Source organism: Sciurus carolinensis, chromosome 3 (assembly GCF_902686445.1).
Source record: "Sciurus carolinensis chromosome 3, mSciCar1.2, whole genome shotgun sequence".
NCBI lineage: Eukaryota > Metazoa > Chordata > Mammalia > Rodentia > Sciuridae > Sciurus > Sciurus carolinensis.
The window spans coordinates 177,063,983-177,071,903 of NC_062215.1; the positions used below are offsets into that span (position 1 = coordinate 177,063,983).

Below are 7,921 nucleotides of genomic sequence, written 5' to 3' on the forward strand. Positions count from 1 at the left end.
GAAGGGTTGGAAATGGAGCGTGAATCCTGCTGAAAGTTGAAGAGACAGCAGCAGTGCACGTCCATGTCACACTCTGTCATGAACCACAGTTTCATTGCCAGGGAGCAGGTTGGGGCTATGGGCCTTCCAGGTGTTCCTTTGAAGCTGGACCTCCCATTTCATTCTAAGCAGAGTCTTCAGTGCTCTGAAGATTAAGTCCCGGTTTTACTTTTGGACAAATTCCAAAATGCAGTCTTTCTTGAAGTTTGCCTTTTAACCCGTCTACGTGGCCACTTCCCAATCAATTGCTTAATCATTCTGTTACTAAAGTCACATTGTGTTTGAGGGCATGCTGCTGCTTCAACGCAAAGATCATGAACTATCCTAACCCTGGAAAACATACAAGCAGGTAGGTCAATGGATGTTATTCATTAATCAAGACTCTTTTGAGGAAATCATTGACAGTGTGTGTCACATATTTTCAGAAATTCTTGAATACACCCCAACTCTTCTGGTATTTAAGTGCCTGCACTTCTTCTGCCTACCGTATCCCTTGGGCTTTGTATCCAAGCAGCTGGATTCCTGGGCCTCGGCTGTCCCATGGCTCCTGGTCTTTTGCCTGCCCCGCTTCCTCTGTGTGTGTGTCTGCTGCTGGCATCTGGCCTTGCTGTCGGGGTTTCGGCCGGACCCCTGGCCCTAGGTGTGGCAAGGCTAAGATGGCGCCTGGCAGTGAGCCAGAGCAGTTAACTTTTGCACAAACAACTGACATTATTTTGAGGAAGTTCGAGGGATTGGCTGAGCTCCCTGATGGACAGTGCAGGTCCACTGTATGCCTGCCTTTGCTGCCTGTATCTGTGCATGCTCTCCCCTCGTGCTCAAAGGCTGATTGGTTACAGTACTGTATATATTGGAGTGTAAGTTCCTCAAAGAAGAAGAACAAAGAAAGAACTGAGAGGATGGGGGTGCGCGCAATAAAAGGGCTGAAAAGAACCAGGTGTCGTGTCTCTCTGTGGGCGGGGAGCGCAACAGATGGTGCCAAAACCCGGGAGCCCTAAAGATAACTCTAGAGTAAGTATAAGATAAGTATTTGATAAAGTAAATTAAACAGTAAAAAGGCCTTGAAAGTTCGCGGAACAGCGACTAGTTAAAGAAAGTTCGCGGGACAGCGACTAGCCATAAAAGTTCGCGGAACAGCGACTAGCCTTAAAAGTTCGCGGGACAGCGACTAGCCATAAAAGTTCGCGGGACAGCGACTAGCCAAGGGGTTTTGTGTTGTCTGTGTGTATGGAGTGAATTGTGTGGCTTGTTTGTGTGCTTGGAGCTCTTAGTGCTGTAAAATTTAATCATAGGAACAGAACTGTCTGGGACTGGAATGCAGCAGCCTCTTAGGGAGTTACTAAAAAGTCATGGAATGCCACTAAAAGAAAAAACAGCTTGAGCATTCCTTGATACCATAAAAAAGGTCTCTCCGTGGTTTTTAGATAAAGGGTTGTTAAATATATTCCTCAGTGGAAGCACCTGGGAGAGGATCTACACATAACAAAAAAGCAAAAGCTGTTACCTGTTGGAACTTTAGCCATTTGGTCCCTGATTAAATCTTGCTTACAACATAAAGATAAACAAAATCTAAAGGGACCCCTGGAAGAGGGAAGTCAGGTTTTAGAAGAGATTAAAGAGAAACGGTTCTGTTCTCAGAACTCAGAAAGAAATAATAACTCAGAAGGGGAAGATTCAAAAGAGAAATTTTCAGGGGGGGAGCTAGAAAGGACTTTTGGGAAGCTAACAATACAGTCTAAGCGCCCTATTAATGATGACATTGACACCGGTGAAGACTCGAGACCTGTGGGCAATAATTAAAAAACACTCTTTTGTGGAGCCTCTGACTGAGGGCACTCAGGTTTTGGAGAAAATAAAAGAGAAAAGGTCTAAAACATCAAAAAGGGCGTCAATAAGATCAGGGACAAACAAAAATAAAAATGAAAGTGGGTGTAAGGAACAACTTGTTAAAAAGAGGAAAATCAGTTTAGGGGAGGGTCCCCCTAGGCAGAGAGCTCAGCAGCTCCATTCCTTAAAAGTAGTAAAAAAATAATGTTTTTTGATTTTCTGCATTCAAACCTAACCTGATTTCTCAACCAGGTAAAAAAGGGGTTAAAAAGTCCTGGGTGATCCTCCCTCCCCCTGCCTGGCCTTGCTAAAGCCACATTGGAATGTAAACTGCAGCAGTCTCAGCGGGAAGGGGCGGGTAACCTGAAGAAAAGAAAAAAAAGATGTCCGTTTTAAACTCCTGGGCCGCTACATAAAACTAACTTATTCTTCAGGATTCTTGTTTTGTTTTGTTTTTTCTTTAATGCTGTATTTTTGAGCTCATAATTTTGATCCTACATACCTAGGTTAATGATTTTATTTTTGATCAGTTCTATTTTTTATTCAACTGAAGTTTTTAAACAGCTGTTTCATTACAATGAACATTTACCTATAAAGTTACAAGGCCTTTGATTTTGTGTTATGTGTTATGTTGTGCTGTCTAATGTCATGTTTTGTCAAAACTGAGCGCTCTTAAAATTAAAATTTAAAAATGGATCCAAATACTTTTATTCACATGATTTAAAAGGGTTCAATTTAAATTGGGTAAACTAATGAAAGTAAAATGTCTTTAAAAAATAACTCACAACTCTCTAGGTGGTTAAGCTAATAAAATATTGATGTTAATAATATGTCTAATATCAATTGCTTCTAGGACTTTTCTTCAGCAGGAAAGAGGCAACGGATCCTGTTCAGGACACTTGTCTGATATCTTGGTTTTTATAAAATAAATAAATTGGAGTTAACATGTATGGGATTACTCAAATGTGTTTGTAGAGACGTCTGGTTAATTTACAAAGTTAAAATGCTCATTGTTAAATAACATCAGGTACTCTTAACTCCTCAAATTCCATGGGGTATCATACTTAAACATTATTGGTGTTTTCGTAGGTTGGTAAATTAAAAAGAGTTTAAAATTGCTTTGTGTCATTACTAAAAACAAGGTTATTAAGAGTTATGTTCTAACAGATAAAACCTCAACTTGGAGAGTGAGTGTTCCATCTGCTCCCTTACCACTTCCCCCTGCTCCCCCTCCAGTTCTGCAAAGCTCCAAGGAGCTCTTAGACTTGGATTTAGAGCTACCATCTCCCCTTTCACTGTGTTTCAGTTAGAGTTGTTTCAGAATGTGAACAGAAAGGGGTCAACAGGTAGGAAAGAGAGAATAAAAGGTTCTGGGTTTGGAAATATATTTAATAAAAAGGAAAAGAAAATGTTTCTGGGTAAGAAAGTGCCTGTGTGATGGAATACATGAGGGTCTAAGTAAGTGCTAAGAAAGTCTGTGGGTAAACAAAGGGCAAGTTTCAACAAATCTGTGTGTAACTAAGTTGGTTGTATGTATGTAAAACAGCTAAAGCTATTTAAGGTTTTTCCTAAGGTGAAATAACTGGGGAAGGCATCCAACTTTACAGGAAAGACTTACTCAACTTCTTACACTCTGAAGGACTTGGACCGTGAATTCAAATTTTTTCTTGACACTCAATGGAAAACCCCAGAACAAAGTTTGTATGGTCTAGCAATGGGCTCATCCAAGGCAGTTTTTAACATCACTTTTTCACGGTGTAGGAGTTTGTTTAATGAGAAGAAATTAGTGGACTTGTTAAAGAAGAGCTCTTTTGATGCAGTGTTTCTGGATCCTTTTGATGTGTGTGGCTTAGTTGTTGCCAAATATTTTTCACTTCCATCCGTGGTCTTAGCCAGGGGAGTGTTATGCCATTATCTTGAAGAAGGTGCTCAGTGCCCCAGTCCTCTCTCTTATGTTCCCAGACATTTCATGAAGGTTTCAGGTACCATGACTTTCAAGGAGAGAGTAGAGAACCATATAAACCGATTGGGGGAGCTTTTAGTTTGCCCCCATTTTTTCAAAACTGCCTTGGAAATCGCCTCTGAAGTTCTCCAAACTCCTGTCACACCATATGATCTCTTCAGCCAAGTATCCATTTGGTTACTACGAACTGACTTTGTTTTGGACTATCCCAGACCTGTGATGCCCAACATGATCTTCATAGGTGGAATCAACTGCCACCAGGGGAAGCCACTGCCCAAGGTATGTTGTGTCTCCTTTGGCACACAGAGGAAAACTGGCTTTGGGCGTTAAGAAAGATTCCTTACTGAGCTGTGACTTGTTATTTGCATTCATTGCATCTGGAATTTCTTCCTGGGTTAACAATTGTTTTGTGCCTGTTCCTTAACCGTGGGTTAGCAAATTTTATAAAGCTGGCCTCGTTGATATTGATGTGCATAGCAGTGATGGAATTTATGTCATTTCTAAGCTCCGTTTCTAGTAGTGCTTCAGAAGAACCCTGAGAAACACATTAGGATGTGAACCTTTCACTTTTGCCAATCCTAGAGGAAAGTGTTCTGAGCAGTTTTGTCTGTATTTTTTCCTGTTTTGAAATTACTGTATTTGTATTCATGCATCTACTGCAAACTTTGCACCTGTTTTATTAAATAATATCTATTAATGAAGTGTACATGAGTTCTTTAGTTTGCATGTCTCTCGCCAATGTATTGCAGACATGTTCACAGTCCAGTACTTATAAAGTCAACATTTTCATTCAGCTAATGGCATTGAAAGCTTTAAATGCCATTTTCTTTTGAACCAACCAATAGTGATAGATACTGAAAATGTTTGTGCTCATTGCCGCTTTGAACAAGACTGCAGTGACCATTCTGAAATGTTTTCTCCCCACTCCCATGTTTCCATATTCTTGCTGTTTTCTTTGTACCTGGGATTGTCCTAGGAGTAGAGCTACTGGTCAGATGCTGTGCTCCTGTTACGTTTAAACAGCCTGCAGGGTCTTGAGCACCGGCCCTCTTTGATCAGTTGTGTATGAGAGCTGTAGCTTTTACATACGTTCTCCAGGTCCAGGTGTGGCAACTTGTAAGTTTTGTCGATTTTCTGGGCAACATATTGAGTGTAACTGCTTTGGTTTTTGCTTCCTGTTTCCACAGATATGTTGGGCATTTGCATTTCTTCTCTTGGGAATTTCAAATTCACATTTGTTAGCCATTTTTCTTATAGCTTCTGTCTTTTTATAACTAGTTTCTCCAGTCGTCTATTTGGATATTGACACAGCTTTTTAATATGTGCTGTGAATAAACTTTCAGGAGCTGTTCTTCATCTTTTATGGTGTAGGATTTTCAATTTTGTGACCTTAAAGTGGTAAAGGTTTTCTTTAAGAGTTTCTGGATCTGAACTTGTGTATCTTTCCTGACCTGAGATGTGGAAACAGTTTTCCACATCATGTTTCATTTTTGTCAACTCTTCCTGTGTAGCTACCTTTTTTCTTTTGCAAAGAGTCCTTTAAGTATAGAGTTCAAGCATCTAATTTTATTAGTTTCCTGCAAGTATCGTCTGATGTCCCAAAATCTTTTGGTCCTAATTCCTTTCTCCATCCATTGCACTGAACTGCAGTATGTATATATGTTTTTATTTTTTGTGCTCGGCACTCTCAGTTTTGTCCCATTGACTTACCTACTTATGAGGCACTACCGTGTTCTGAGTGAGTTGGTCTGTGGTAAACTTAAATATGAGACACTATACATTTATAAATATAAATATAATGCAAGCACAATTCTCAAAGTGGAATTGAGATCGCAGAGGGCCCATAGATTAGGAGCCTGGGTACAGCCCAGGTACACTGTAAAAATTTTCATCCAGAGAGCTATGGAGTGTGTGTGTGTTTCTGGGTCTTTGTTTAAAATTGGCAGGTGTCTCTTGGGAAAGCATTCAGTGTTTGTATTCGCTAAAGTAGGTGTCAATGTGTTAACAGCATCTACTCTGTGACAAGGAAAGATTATAGCTAGTGCGATTTTGTATGTATATTCCTGCATGTGTATCAAGAGCATCATGAAAGTAATGTACAGAAGTTCTTCTTAAGGTATTTTTAAAAAATGTGTTCTAATTAGTTATACATGACAGTAGACTGCACTTTGATACATCATCTATAGATAGAGTATAATTTCTCATCCTTCTGGTTGTTCGTGATGTTGAATCTCATCGGTCATATAGTTATATATGACCTTAGGGTAATAATGTCCAATTCATCCTATTGTCCTTTCTACCCCATCCACCCTCCCCTCCCTTCACTCACCTCTTGCCTCATCCAGTGTAACTCTATCTTCCCTAGCCCCCACTCCCGCTTATAGGGAATTAGCATCTACATATCAGAGAAAATATTCAGGTTTTGGTTTTTTGGAATTGACTTACTTTGCTTAGCATGATATTCTCCTGTTCCATCCATTTAATGGCAAATGCTATGATTTTATTCTTCTTTAAGCCTGAGTAATATTCCATGGTGTATATACACCATATTTTCTTCATGCATTCATCTGTTGGAGGGCATCTAGGTTGGTTCGTAGTTTAGTGATTGTGAGTTGAGCTGCTATAACCATTGATGTGACTGTTTTACTGTAATGTGCTGATTTTAAGTCCTTTGGATATAAACCAGGTGGGAGAGCTGGGTCAAATGGTGGTTCACTCCAAGTTTTCTAAGGAATCTCCATCCCATTTTCCATAATGGGTGCACAAATTTGCAGTCCCACCAAGCAATGTATGAGCGTACATTTCCCCCCACATCTTCAGCAACATTTATTGTTGCTTGTGTTCATGATAATTGGCATTCTGCCCTGGGAGAGATGAAATCTTAGAGTAGTTTTGATTTGCATTTCTTTAATTTCTAAAGATGTTGAACATTTTAAAATAAATTTGCTGATCCACTGTGTGTCTTCTCTTGTGATGTGTCTGTTCGGTTTCTTAGCTCATTTAGTGACTGGGATTTTTTTGTGTGTGTGTGTGTGTGAAGTTTTTTGAGGTCTTTATATATCCTGGAGGTTAATCCTCTATCTGAGGTGCATGTGGTAAAGATTTTCTCCTATTGTGCAGGCTATCTCTTCACATTATTGATTGTTTCCTTTGTTGAGAAGAAGCTTTTTAGTTTGAATCCATCCCATTTAGTGATTCTTGGTTTTACTTCATGAACTTTAAGAGTCTCATTAAGAAACAGATTCTAGGCCAACATGGTGAACATTTGGGCCTACTTTTTCTTCTGTTAGTCACAGAGTCTGTTCTAGTGGTTAAATCTATGATCTACTTTGAGTTGAGGTGCACGCAGGGTGAGAGATAGGGGTTTAATTTCATTTTGTTACATGTGACTTTCCAGTTTTCCCAGTACCATTTGTTGGATAGGCTTCTTTTCTCTAGTGAATGTTGTTGGCACCTTTGTCTATATGAGATACCTGTCTTTATGTGGGTTTGTCTCTGTGTCTTTTATTCTGTACCATTTTTCCACATGTCTATTTTGGTGCCAATATCATACTGCTTTTCTTACTATAGCTCTGTAGTGTAGTTTAAGGTCTGGTATTGTGATGCCTCTTACTTCACTTTTCTTGCTAAGGATTATTTTGCCTATTCTGGGCTTCTTGTTTTACCAAGTGAAATTCATGATTGCTTTTTATAGTTCTATGAAGAACATCATTGTGATTTTAATAGTAATTGCATTATAGGTGTATAACACTTTTGGTAGTATAGCCATTTTGACAATATTAATTCTGCCTTCCCAAGAGCATGGGTGATCTTTCCATCTTCTAAGGTCTTTTTCAATTTATTTCTTTAGAGTTCTGTAGTTTTCATTGTAGAGGTCTTTCACTTCCTTTGTTAGATTGATTTCCCTATTTTATTTTCTTTGAGGCTATTGTGAACAGGGCTGTTTTCATAATATCTCTTTTAGTAGATTGATCACTGATATACAGGAATGCACTTGATTTATGGGTGTTCATTTAATTTCCTGCTACTTTGCTGAATTCTTTTATGAGCTCTAGAAGTTTTCTGGTGATTTTTGTTTTGAGATGCTAAATATGG

The 7,921-nt window shown here is 39.2% G+C and overlaps 1 pseudogene; it reads left to right on the forward strand.

The window, feature by feature from the left end:
* The first annotated feature begins 2,866 nt into the window (after positions 1-2,866).
* On the forward strand, positions 2,867-4,481 carry LOC124979728 (UDP-glucuronosyltransferase 1A9-like; annotated as a pseudogene).
* The last annotated feature ends 3,440 nt before the right edge of the window (positions 4,482-7,921 follow it).